The sequence below is a fragment of the Lissotriton helveticus genome, chromosome 2_1 (assembly GCF_964261635.1).
Source record: "Lissotriton helveticus chromosome 2_1, aLisHel1.1, whole genome shotgun sequence".
Lineage (NCBI taxonomy): Eukaryota > Metazoa > Chordata > Amphibia > Caudata > Salamandridae > Lissotriton > Lissotriton helveticus.
Window position 1 is genome coordinate 588661255 of NC_136059.1, and position 14444 is coordinate 588675698.

Consider the following 14444-nt stretch of genomic DNA (forward strand, 5'->3'; position numbering starts at 1 on the left):
TATTTGTTAGTGGGTCTGTACTCTGTGTTTTTTGTACATTATCCTGGGGGTAGGGACATACCCCAAAAAAATCCTCGCTCTCTCCATTTGTTTGCACACATTAGAAAAGGGATAAAAAATTAACCAAGCAAATGCTGTGGTATGAATGGACATCAGTCACCTTCTTGCAAGGGTACCCTAATTGAATGTACCATGACATCCATAAACATCCCTGATACTGAACTGTGGTGTAATGAAAAGGCATGGATAGAAAATGCAGAACCTGAATGCACGTTATACTCTCTTATCAAAACCAAATGATTTCCTTGTTCAAAATACAGGCAAGTCTTTTGAAATAGATTGATGCAACCATTCGGTGATATGTATGGCACTCTACTTTACCCAGGCTGCTACATGGAGCTAGGACATCCGGCAGACTCCATCTCCCACATCTCCGATCCTACTGCCGAGCTTAACACATTTCCCATAGGGCTTATTGTAGAAAGCTGGCTCTTTATTTAGTATACCAAAAAGAGGTATGCTTTATACAGAGTCCAGGAATCCCTTATGAATGGACAGAGGCCTGCTCTACCAATTGAAAGTTGTTCTATCTAGGGTAGTGTGGTCGAGTAGCCTTAGGCTTATCAGAGAGGAGTGTTAGACATTTGTTGCACGCAGAGCCAATAAATGATGCACACACTCTAAAAGGAAATACACATTAATTTGGGGGAAAATAACAGGTATTTTTACATGGATTTTAAAAACAAGAACTTCGTAAATAGGTAAGTACTTTTTGGGAATAGACTTTCTAAAAATTTAGCAATGCTATACATTTTTAAGCATAATGCTTTCCTACGGGAGAATGAACATTCACTGCATACATATACTTGCAATACTTTTCCGTGGGGCCCCTTTCGATCACTAGGTGGTAGAGGAACAAGGACCAAAGTTCCAACAACAGATCGGTCTTATCTGTCCTGGTATGCGGGGTGCAAAGTTGCTGGACGGGTTGGTAGCCTTGCGCTGCATGCTAGAAATGAGGGGGCGGCACTTGGAAACAGGTGCAGAATGGGGGTAATCGGCTGGCTCTCATGCATCAAGGTGCTCACTGTTATTGGTCGTGACCTGCCAGGGTGGCAAAAACAAGACAGCTGAGCCACTTTCAGTGCTGGCCTCTGTGATGTGGATGTCCCTCGCCGGCTCGCCGCTGGTGATGCCGTTGGACTTCGAACTGGACTTTCAACAAGCTTTGGTCACAGGAAGGGGTCCGGTAAACCAGGTATTGGTGCAGGAAGGCTCGTGGAGGACCTGCTGTCTTCAGGCTTGGAAGGAAGACCGATCTGACCTCTTTGAGTGTGCTGACCTTCTCCTGGGTAGCTACTGCTTAGTGGAACCAGTGGCAGCAGCTTCTTTAAATCGAACATCACAGTCACTGCCTGCAGGCTACATGAGAGTAGCTCCCTCTACTCCAAGGGAGATGCTGGCTGCTTGGCGAATTACTGGCAACACTCTGGGGCTTGTGGAGGATGCACAGCTGCGGGATGAGTCGGGTCTTTGGAAATGTCGAGTCTGTGCAGTGGCAGGGTTTGGCGCCACAAGTCTACAGCAGTCTTCAGTTCTTGCAGGGATGGGCTCTTCAGTGTCCTCTTCTTTAGAGTCCTCACCACCTAGGGGGTTAGAAGCGTGCCTGTGGTGGGAGGCTGGACTGTACCAGTCAGCCAGCACCCTAGTGGACTAGTAGGTTTCAGAGGATACCTCTAAGGTACCCTCTGGGTGCTTTATTAATAAATCCGGAAAACCACCAATGGGTCTGGGCTGCCAACAGCAAGGCTTAGCCACTGACTAATATTTAACGAAAAAGAGTGCCAGTACTGTTCTCTTATTTCTACTTAAATCAGCTCAAAACATACGATTAAAACACTATGCTTTGTTATCACGTTTTCTTTGAATAAATCTTTTTATTATTTTGCAAAATTCTTCTTCACGTATTTGGTTATCATTTCACCAATTTCCACATTTCGAAAGATCATCTGTACACAACATATACATTTTTACATAAAATTGTCTTGACACATTACCCTATGTACATTTTCAATCATTCATTCATGGCTCCTATCATTCAAACATTCCCTCTCATGCATCCACAGACATCACACATTCATAAATTTACACTGGAATAACAATATTCTCAGAATGCCATAGATTACTCCTTTTGAAAACACTTTTTTGATCAATTGTGTCTTGGTTATTTGATCTTATGGCTCTAGTTACAGTCTACGCGTTTCGAACTCGCGGTGTTTATGGAGTTCTCATCAGGACAAGAGCTCTGTTGCTCAGAGCATGTGCGATGGCTTTAAGTCATCCCCAGCGCAAAACCATTTTAATTTCAGGATCCTACGTCCGTCTATATTTTTGTGGGCTGCCTGGCTTGAAATTATTGCGCAGGCACCTTGTATACAGATTTATTGCATGACGACTGCCAGTTTCAGTCGTCAGCCTCACCGAAGGGGGAATCACTGTCGGCGTCTTGCAAGACGGTGTTTTCAAAAGGAGTAATCTATGGCATTCTGAGAATATTGTTATTCCAGTGTAAATTTATGAATGTGTGATGTCTGAAGAATTTTGCAAAATAATAAAAAGATTTATTCAAAGAAAACGTGATAAAGCATAGTGTTTTAATCGTATGTTTTGAGCTGATTTAATAAGAGAACAGTACTGGCACTCTTTTTCATTAAATATTATTAATAAATCCATCACTGGAATCAGTGTGGGTTTACTAATACACAATATTTGATACCAAACATCTTTGGTTTCAGTGAAGCTATCATGTAGCTGGGGAACTCTTAATCACCAGTGTCCTATACATACTTAAGATAGCTTCCCTGTTCACTTGCAATGTCTATGAAACGACGCAGACATCATAGGGGCACATCTGCTCATGCACACAGGTAATATAATGCACATTTCCTTAGGGCTTTAAGGCCTTCTGCAGGGATATATTGCAAGACGTGTCTGTAGGCACAGCACACAGGAGGCGTATTTTCACTTATGTCTGCACTATGTCCCACAGCCCGCAATGGCAGTTTGCATGAGTGTTGTGAGGGGTCCCTTAGGGTGGCCCAATACATGCTGCTGCACTTAGGGACCCTAGTTAGTACCCATGCCCTAGGTACCAGGGAAGTACTATCTACTAGGGACCAATTGGGGAACACTTGTATGGTGTTTAGGGAAAGAGATCTGGAACTGGGGAGCTGATTAGCAGGAACCCAGTACACTTCTGTCAAAATTGCATCAATAACCAGGCAAAAAGAGTAACTTTCCCACACTTATCACTTGAACCTCATATGGAACAGGCACTTTGGGTCAGAATAGAGTTTTGTTTCTACAAAGGGATTGAGAGTACATTGATTATGTATGCTGATCCTTAAGGGGCCTCTCCAGACAAGGTACAGGCAAGTTGGTATGTCCTACACACCAATGAATGTTTATTCATGTAATTGTCTATGTCAAAGGATGGTTGACTGACTGAAAACTAAATAGGACAACAGAAATATTACAGGAAAATACAGGGAATTGAATATAGTCTTAATGAAAGCGCATGCCTTTTTTTTTGCTGTTCAGGGGGAGACCTTTTCTTTTTAACCATACTAATGGCACACAACAATAAAGGGAAAATGGGGTGCAAAGTAAGTATTTTTAATACATACATCGGTCCCCGCTAGTTTAGGATCAATATCCGCACTGCTACCTGGAATATGGTTGAGCCCATCCCGGTTTTAAGGGACAGGTGTGCGACTCGATGACGAAGCATGACGCCATGCTGTGCTGGTCCATAAAAAATAAGCACAAGTGCTTTTCTTTTGAGAAAAGGCAGGGCTGAGACAAAGGTGAAACGGTAGTTGGATACTTTTGCTGATGTGTTAGAGACTAAATGAACAGACACAGCTCTTTATGGACATTTGAAAAGACTTCTTGCAACCACACTAATAGTGCCCTACTATCTACACACAGAGGCCACCTGTGCGTGACTGTCTTCTACTGCTCACCGTATGGTCTGTGGGTATGCGTAATACCTCCTTTGACAATCCACCTCAAACTGTAAGTAGCTATTTCTTCTTTTACAAATCCTGGCTTTCTAACTTCCTCCCTCACTGGTGAGCAATTATACATATAGGCATTGTATTTACCAAGTGCACCCCTTTTGTTGAATGACCACTCTTCTGGTGTATGTGCCTAGTCTTTCAAGGATTGTTTTCATATTATTATACTGATGTTTGTCCATTTCTAAGATCATCAAGAAATGCTATATAACGATTTCCAGGCTCTTTGATTCTGACAAATCAATACAATTATTATTATTTTTTTTTCAATTTGTAAAGCGCATACGTATGCCCATGGGCGTCTTGGCGCTAAGATTTCACTTAGAGTCTCTGAGAAGTGGCAGCCTTTCATTAAAAGGGGGAAAACGGACTCATTACTGGTTGAACAACCACGTCTTCAACAATTTCCGGAACTGGAGAAGGGATTGACTCGATCTGATTGTTAATGGAAGAGAATTCCAGAGTCTGGCTGCTGTCACCGTAAAGCGTCTGTCTCCCCAGGAGACCGTCCTTGTGTGAGGTACCGCTAGTTGATGTAGCGTCGTCGATCTTAGTTGTCTGGTCGGACGGTAAGTAGAAAGCTGCTCTTGGAGAAACTTTGGCCCTTGGTTATGAATAGCTTTGAAAGTCAGGCAAAGCGTTTTGAATTTAATCCGGTTTTTGATTGTTAACCAGTGGTAACTTCTGATTGTTTGGCTGATTGGTTTAAATTTAGGGGTCCTAGAGAGTAATCTTGCTGCCGCATTCTGAATCATTTGTAATTTGGAGATTACCCGGGCTTGGGCGTTGGCAAATAGGCCATTGCAGTAATCTAATGAAGAGAGCACAAGTGTGCTCACCACAGTTTTTCCAGCGCTTTCTGAGAGAAAAGGGATAATCTTTTTTATAGGTCTAAGTTTATGATGTGCGTTTGCCACTGTTTGATTTGCGTGTGCCGCAAAATTAAGCTTCTCATCAAAGACAATTCCCAGATTTCTGACCCTTGAGGATGGCGTTGGTAAGGCTCCCAAAGATGGAGGCCACCAGACTGATGACCATAACGGGGAAATCTTCCCAAAAATGACCACCTCCGTCTTCTCGGAGTTCAGCCTGAGGCAGTTGGCATTCATCCAGTCTTTAATTGCTGACATACCTTCTTGGAAGCGTGCCGCTACCTGTGCTCCATCGTTGTTAATAGCAAGCACCAGCTGGGTATCATCAGCATAGGAGGTAAGGCTCATCAGATTGGTTTTAATAACTCTTGCTAAGTTTATAAACAAACCAAATGACTGCCATTCTTGGCACCGATCTAATTTCATCAATGTCCACATAGGGCACTTTTTAATCACCACTTCTGGACAACTGTCATTCCCTTAATATCCACTCTCTAGAAAGCAGCCATTCATTCTCATTTATTCTCTTTCTTTCTCTATTTCCTCCTCTTAATAGCCTAATATCAAACAACTATTCCACATCATTGTCCTGACGCACCCCAAACACCTGGGTTGAACAGAAGATTCTTCTTTACCTACATCTTGCCATTATATTTTGTGCAAAATATCTGGAAGCATTATTTTTTGTTGCTCAATTGGTTTAAACCATATATTTTCATTTTGATGTACAAATTAAATATCATAATTCGGAAACATGCAGTAGAGGAAGAATTGCTGTCAATTATTCTAAGGGGCTAAAGATTCATGCAGACATACCAACCCGTGGACGAGAAAAGAATAACAGCTGAGGAAACAAAAATGCCACCACCTAAACTTAACAGGCGTATGCTTGTTTTTTATTTTATTTTATTTATGTGAGTTTTACACAGAGCTAGCAAGACCCAAGGGTATCACAGTGCTTTACATATTTTGTGAAGGTTACAAGACGTAAATGCCAAAAGTCAATTGGGTTTAAAAAAAAATACAAACTCAATACAAAAATAAAATTAAATATAGCAACAGTGGTCATCTTTTTTTTTTTGGCCCGAACGCTGTCCCCCACTATCAGAAATTATGTAGTCAAGTATCCCGCATTTGGGGACATCGCAGGGGTCAGCACATCCGAAGTACAATGGATGAGACTCACCCTGGGAGAACCACCTTCGTGATCATGGTGTCTCCCCTGCAATTCTTTGAATGCAATTGTACATAGCGAATCACTGTTTTATCTGCCACGTTAAGAAGCACTGTGTTGGTCCATCTTGAAACGGTAAAAACAATGTTACACTGTACATAAACCCATTCCCAGATGGTCGCTCAATAAACATTGCACTGTGTGGCCATCTTCAAATGCTAATATATATATAGTGCACCGCGGTTGTACTACTTAAAGGAGTCCAACGTAAAGCTTCTACACATGGTTGCCATCTTAAAAAGGAGAAAGAACGATATACTATGGCCATCACCATTCCAACATGGCCATCCAGTTTAAAAATAGTGACTGCACAGAATGCAGCACAATGCAGATGAAATGAATGGCAAGTGAGTAGTCTGGCAAGGCTGCCTCAGGGCGCACTAAAAAAATGGAAAGGAGACAAAGGAAAAAAATTAAAGGGTGCATGTAATAGAGGAAAAAACTTAAGGACTGGCCACCAGTTCAGACACAGAAGGACATTCATATTAAGGCAAAGTGTACATGTGAGCAGGAAATATGCCATTACTCTGCCTTACTCAGTGGGCAATAGAGCCAATGGCAGAAACGGGCTAACCCACTGACCCATGCAGTGTGCAAGAAACACAAAGTGAATGACACTCGAAGACAGAAGAAAACAAGTTACGTACCTGTAACAAGAGTTAACCAGAATTGGTATCTTTCATAGATTCACATGCCTGAATCATTCCCCATCGCCAAGGCGGGAGTCCCACGGTAAAATACAAAAGTAGTGCCATAAATAAATAGTAGGCTAAAAAGAAAAAAGCCTGAGGCCTAAATCTTAGTAGCCTATCTACATCCTTATAGTAAAAAGAACCAAAGTCAGCTACAACCAATCAGCTACCAGCACCCTCTAGAACACTCTCAGCAGAGGCAGTTCTGCTCAGATTTTCTTAGCACAAGTGGGAAGTAAGTATCCCAAAATCACTGAGAACTGACTCTACCGGGAGGAGGGTGGGTGCATATGAATCTATGAAAGATACCAATAATGGATAACTGTAGTTACAGGTAAGTAACTTGTTTTCTTTTCCAGTATTGGGGTATCTTTCATAGATTCAAATGCCTGAATCAGAGTAGCAAGCAGTATGCCAAATGTACTGTTGTTAGCGGATGGTGGGCGACAAGTGTTCGTAAACTCCCAAACTACATCCATAACATTGAAAACAAATGTAATGACCAAGCCTTGAGAAAATCAATTGTCATTTTAAAAGAGACATTTGAAGAAATAAAACCTGAATATATGTATATATATTACCTACTGGCGGTCGCCAGTAGGTATATATAGTTAGGATTTTTTCTCTATGGGTTTTTTGAAAATTCTATGTCTAATAACTTTGGCGTTTGTGGACGGAATTGGCTGAAATTTTCAGGAAAATGGCACATTTTGTTTCTGAGCAGCCCTTGAAAATATGGGGGGGGTTCGTCCAGTGGGGGCCGAGAAAAAAGGGGGGTCCCAAAACGTGTTTTTAACATTGAGTTTTCCATAGGGCGGTTGGCCTCACTTTTAGCCCGAACGGCTGAATGGATTTGCACGAAACTTGGCAAAATTGTAGGGACTGGTAGCCCGATGTGCCTTTTGTAGGTCTCAATATATGTGCTCCAGTGGATTTTGAGAAATTAACGTTTAAAAAAAGATATATATCTGTAACAGCGGACCGGGCAGCGCACTGGTTCGCGGACTTTTCGCGCAACGGAGCTTTGTGAAGCGAAGCTGATTGGTTCTCCGGCGTCTGTCAACATTCCAAACAGTCCGTAGCGGCCGCCATCTTGTCTCTCGGTAGGATCGAGAGACAAGAGGAGGTCAAAACAAAGGGGGAAATAACTATAAGGGGGCATAGTAGATCCTCGCTGACCCCCTAGGTTTGATGTGGAGGTTTTAAAAGGGCCCCGCGGGGCAAAAAAAAAAAATAATAATAATAATTGAACGGCTGAATGGATTTGCACGAAACTTGGCAAAATATTAGGGACTGGTAGCCCGATGTGCCTTTGCTAGGTCTCAATATATGTGCTCCAGTGGATTTTGAGAAATTAACGTTCAAAAAAAGATATATATCTGTAACAGCGCTCCGCTTCGCGTAACGGAGGTTTGCGAAGCTGATTGGTCATTCTGTCACTGGGCTATAGTTGGGCTACATCTGGCTGATATTTGGGCTACATTTGTTTTTTTGTGTGTCTGGCGGCCATCTTTGGGCTACATTGGGCTACATTGGGCTTCATTGGGCTACATTCGGCTAATTAGCAAATAGCTCATCGCAAACTAGGAATGGTAAAGAATCGCTATTTATTCCTTAAAGTTCGCTATTTAGGAAATGCAAATAACTTTGATGATACATATGGCGGTTCATCTCTAACAAGATAAGAAGCATAGGGATACATTTATGATGACTGGCGCATCACCAGGGATGTGTTAGTCATTTTGTGCCGCTGTTCCGTCACCTATGGTGTGCTGCATTTACAATGCGGCGCATCATGGGGCAAAAACAGCACAGATGCGTGATGTATCTGTGCCGTAAAGGTGGCGCATTGCTGGAGTTGTATCGCAAGTGTGATGAAGCTCCAGCAAGGGTCGGGGGTGCCCCTGTCGCAGGGTTTCTGTTCTCACACAGAACTGAGGACAGAGGATTGGAACCTCGGCGAATGCATTGCTGGAGTTGTATCGCAAGTGTGATGAAGCTCCAGCAAGGGTCGGGGGTGCCCCTGTCGCAGGGTTTCTGTTCTCACACAGAACTGTGGACAGAGGATTGGAACCTCGGCGAATTAGGGTGTCCCAAAACTCACGTTAGTAATCAAAAACTCCTTAGCAAGCTAGGTACAGTGTCACATTGGATATAACAAACTCTCAATGTTTAGACAATCCAGAATATGAACTTATAGTACCTCAGGATACGTGGAACTCATGAACAGTCGGTCGTTATAGATTTCTTAGAAACCAGAACATGGAGTTAAGAAGAACAGATGTGTATTTGAAATGTTTATTTACTAATGCCGTCTTCTCAGGCGTAGTACCTTAGATAATAAAAGTACACATATTATCAGTAGAAAAATTACCAGCATAGTTACTAGTACATAAAAAGTGAATGGTGATAGTATGTTAACATGCTGTAAATGAATAAGAGTTAGCAACACTTATAAGCAGCCGCGGGCCGTGGAGGGAGTTACGGTGAGGCAGGGAGGCGGGGAGGGGGAGAAGCAGGGTGGAGAATACAAGTACACATATTATCAGTAGCAAAATTACCAGCATAGTTACTAGTACATAAAAAGCGAATGGTGACAGTATGTTAACATGCTGTAAATGAATAAGAGTTAGCAACACTTATAAGCAGCCGCGGGCCGTGGAGGGAGTTACGGTGGGGCAGGGAGGCGGGGAGGGGGAGGGGCAAGGTAGAGAGGGCTCCACCCTGCTTCTCCCCCTCCCCGCCTCCCAGCCCCATCGTAACTCCCTCCACGGCCCGCGCCTGCTTATATCTCACCCTCCCTAATACACATATTATATTATTTGCTAAGAAGGTCTCTTTGTGTTGGTTTAGGGCGTGCCCATACTTTAGTGTCTTAGATTTGAAGGAATCACATCAGCATACACCAGCTCTCTCTTCATGTGAACCGCATCAACTGTTGTGTATGTGTGTTCGGCAAAGCAATATAAAACCCGCCTCATGCCCAGAATTGGCAGAAGTTGCACTTATGTTATGAGTATGAAGTCGTGGAGATCAGACCTCATAACAATTCTGTATCGTGTTGTTCTTGAAACTTTAGCACTCGCTGTACAGATATAGTTTAACAAGTAAAGCAGATAGTAGACCAATAACATATTATTCTCATGTAAACCACGATGAACTACTAGGTGGAAAGCTAAAGCAACAACTAAGTGTCGTGTGCAGAAGTTGCAAAAAAGGAAAAATGGCGTTTAAACCGGTAATGAGCCCATGCTAACTTAACACGGTGTAAAGATATCCAGGACCTAGATGACACCTCCTCATGATCCGGAAACGAACTGAATAAGATAATAGAAGTGCCATCTCATGAGAGCAGATTGCAAGTTTATATGTGGACGGTCCGCAAGGTAAAGCATGAAAAACTAGGAAAATTTAATGCTAAAGAAAAATAAAACAGCCAAGTACTTTATCGAGTCTTAAGCCAATAGGCAAGGTAAATAATAAAAACTTGACAAATAAGTCAATGAATTGTCAATGAAATGCTAGTACTCAGCATATCAAACATGAAAAAGGTCTATGACATAACTGTGTATGCAAAATAAGCTGCAACAGCCTCCAATAGGAAGTCACCGTCTTCATCCGAAAACAGTTCAGCCATCCAATTTAAAAGCGGAAAAGAACATACGTGCTCTCCCAGCACCGGATCCTCTATCACCATCAGAGGACAGCTCGGTGGGTTTTCAAGAAAGCTCTGTTCCAAGAAAGACTGTGCTGCCGCCAGTAAATTCCAGGGACCAAGTAGTCCATGCATCAATGCCACAGCCATAATCCTTTCGCCAGGACAAACCAACTCGTGAGTAATGATAGGAGTCATCAGCTGATTAAAGTCGACGTCAGGAGAAACCGGTCCGCAGAGACACAAATCAATGGCCCAATCGAAATCACAGGTCAGGCAGTGAAATACAGGCTGGACACAGGTGAAGTAGGAGAACCGAAAAGATAATCCATATGCCGTGCTTAATATCGCCAACGGCATTGTGCCATAATATTCTAGCATGCGATTGCGGAACAGTGTCAGCAGCTGCAGGGTCGGAGGTTGCATAGGAGGGACATCCATATTTAAAAATGTAAAAAAGCACAAGAGCGTCCGCTGGTAATGCAAGTAAAAATGCCAATCCACGAACCAGAGTGCAGAAAATACAATGAAAGGAAGCAGGGATGACTCCAAAGATTTTCTCAAATGAAGTCACGAGACCACTGGTAACAACTTTAAAAAAGTGCACCAGGGACTTTGTGGAGGATGCGTTACAGATAGTCGGAAACATGTTGCTGAAATTGAAAGGCAAATGTTAATTGAAAAAGGTTTTGCACCTCTGTATGGGTGTTCGCTATGTGAAGTACGAAAGTTTCACGGGCCGAACTCAAGGCCACCTTTCTCTGAGACAAAAGAGCTCTTGTTCTTGCCATGCCGTTGAAACGTGTCTCAAGGTTGGTATTTGTGGCCAGATTGAAAACTCCCTATGTTAATGTGTGGGAGGAAATAGAACATTTCTGCAGCAAATAACCCGTTCACTTACTGTTACGATAAAAGGAATACTTTTAATTAACTCAGAACAATCTTCATTATTGAGCATCAAATAACTACCATTTTCCAACAACTTGAACGTGGGGATGATAGCAGGAACTGGCGTGCCTTGCAACACGCAAGCCATATTTGGTCGGTGTTTGTTGCATGAACCGTGTAAATGTATGTGCCTACACATTAGTGAATGATCTGGCGTCTCAGTGCATTCCTCTCCATTCAGATAAACTTCTTGATCATCTTTGAAACATCTGTATGTGTATGGAAGCGACCAGACCTCATGAAGAAAAGCACTACCTAAAGGTTCATAACGACCTATTGGTATATATTTCATACAATTTGAAAACTTATATAAAGCAAAAGGCAGCGTTATTAAACCGTGGATAAGGCATGTTGCCAAAAAACCCGCAATCCTCTGCTGATGATGTCACTGAGCATGTCATGAATGATGTAATATGTGACATCATCAGCAGTGGATTACGGGTAATGGTATCTCTAGTTTACTCCCTTATAGCTGTGTTTCTTTTAACATAAGTGTCTGTTTCCTTCCCTTATACTTACTGTTTTTGGTTCGCTTCCGGTTCGCGTACCAGCGAGCGAACTAGGAAGCGAACTAAGAGAAATAGAGGTTGGCACAATTCCAAATATTGTACCAATTTTTTAATAACGGGGAGGTAGTTCTGAAAAGAACTTTTTTTTTTATTTTTCTGAACATTTTTTTACTGTTTTTGAATTTTTCGGAACAGTTTTATATTTTTGGGGGTTTTTCTTGGAGGGGGCAATGAAAACGATTCATTGTAAAGGGCTCAACAGGAGCAACAAAACAAAAAAAAGAAGTATTTATTATTTTGGGCGTTTCGGACAAACTTGCATATGATAGTCAATAGCTCTGTTGATTAGAGTGATGCTTCTTTCTCCGTAGGAAATGAATCCATCGCAAAATACGCAGGTGTGTTTTACTTCACCAAATCTCATTTGTATATTTGGCACCATCTCCCTGCCCTCTGGTCCCGTTACTTCCGGTACAACAGATCTTCTGGCCATAATAGGGAGATTATCTAGGTCGTTCCGAAACTGTGCAGCACTGTAGTTGTTAGGATGCCACCTAGTCATATGGCGATGCATTGTGTAGTTTCCGAAACTGTATTTTTTGTCGGTCCCTCTGGACAGTCTATCTTGACATATAAGGCAAGTTACGTATCTTGCATTTACTTTTTTCTGACCTTTGGGAATTTTAAAAAATTGCCAAATGAAGTTTTCTTTCCGGTGAGACGTCCTGGGCTGCTCAGGCAAAAACTGCCTCTCTTCGTGCTCGTCCTCCTGTTCCTCTTCTTCTTCTTCTTGTTGAATTAGAACTTGAGCAGGTGGTCCACTCTTCCTTGGATGTGGTGGAGGTGGTGGGGAAGCACCAGCTGAAGCTACTAAAGAAGCCATTGCTCAGTGATCACAAAGGGTCTTTCTCTCACAATGATGAAAGTCAGAGTGAGGAAAGAAGGAGGGATTTTCATCATTTGGGAAAAACAAGAGTTCTCAACCAATCAAAAGTGTTCATTTTAGATTATATGACCTAGTCTTACATCATTAGGAAACCAAAAGTGAAATGAACCAATGAAAAGTGTTATTACCAAGTCACATGACTTGCTGTGTTTACGTTAAGCGCTTTGCAGGGCCTCCCGGTTTGCTTCCAGAAACCTGCGCTTTGCGACTCGCTTCGCGTACCAGTTCGCTAACGTAGCACGTCATATGACGTATCACGCGACAACGTGAAACGTCATGCGGACGGGAGGCGTCACGATGTTGTTTTCTAACGCGGCACTTGCGGTAAAGAAACGTTTACCGGCTCGCGGTCTATTTCGCGGCATCAAGGTCAGCTAACGGGAAGCTTCCCGATTCGCGAAGCGGGAACGAAGAAAAAAAAATATTTAAAAAAAAAATTATTCATAAACATATAAAATATATTTTTGGATTTAAAGAAGAATACATTTTACAGCTACAGATATTAGCTGTTAAAAAACCAATGAAATTCACAGAAAAACCCATAGGTTATAGACCATATATAGTTAGGAATTAGCATTTACAAAACCTTGAAAATTCACTGAAAAAACCATAGGTTATAGACCATATATAGTTAGGAATTAGCATTTAGAAAACCTTATTTTACTCACACAAAACCATTGAAATTCCATATATAGTTAGTTGCACTAACTATATATCGCGCACCCGCAATCCACTGCTGATGATGTCACATATTACATCATTCATGACATGGTCAGTGACATCACTGATGACATCACTGATGACATCTCAAATGACATCACTGATGACATCACTGATGACGTCTCATTTGGCATCATTCTTGTGCTAATACGATAAACTTCTTCAGACTCTAATATAACCTTAGATACACTCAGTGTATACAGACACTCACACACTGCCACTCATCCATGGAGTTACTCACACACCCAGTCAGTCATGCAAAGAAACAATCTCACCTCCATTTCTTCAACTATACAGTTATACACACCTTACTTATTGAAACATATACTAACACATATTTACTCTCTTATACAATCCCTGATACAAGTTCACAATGATCGATACAACCACTCACTCAGTGGCTCTCATGCACAGTTATTTATATATGCCAACTCTCACATGTACTGTGTTTTACATATGTACTTACTATGACATGTAGCATTGAGATATCCATTCACTCATCAATACACTCATGCACACAGTCAACTGCCCATGTAGCTGTTTCCACATGCACTCTTGAACTCATACACCTAGTGAATAAACTGCTCACACATCTATGCACAGAGTCACACACCTTCCAGCCACCCCCACACAAACTCAATCTCCCATAGAAATACTTGGGCAACCAATTAATAACACATATAGCCTCTCGTATAGCTAATGATCAACACATGCAGCAGTTTACATCACAACAGACATAATGATGCACAAATTAAGACAGTTTAGTCACTAACCCGTGCATTCAGTAAG

At 42.0% G+C, this 14444-nt stretch overlaps 1 protein-coding gene and 1 pseudogene across 2 annotated transcripts in view; both read right to left on the reverse strand.

The window, feature by feature from the left end:
* FCHO2 (FCH and mu domain containing endocytic adaptor 2) overlaps positions 1-14444 on the reverse strand; it is a 1197262-nt gene that overhangs the window by 706676 nt on the left and 476142 nt on the right. The gene's annotated exons all lie outside the window — the stretch shown is intronic.
* On the reverse strand, positions 6030-6183 carry LOC144820513 (U1 spliceosomal RNA; annotated as a pseudogene).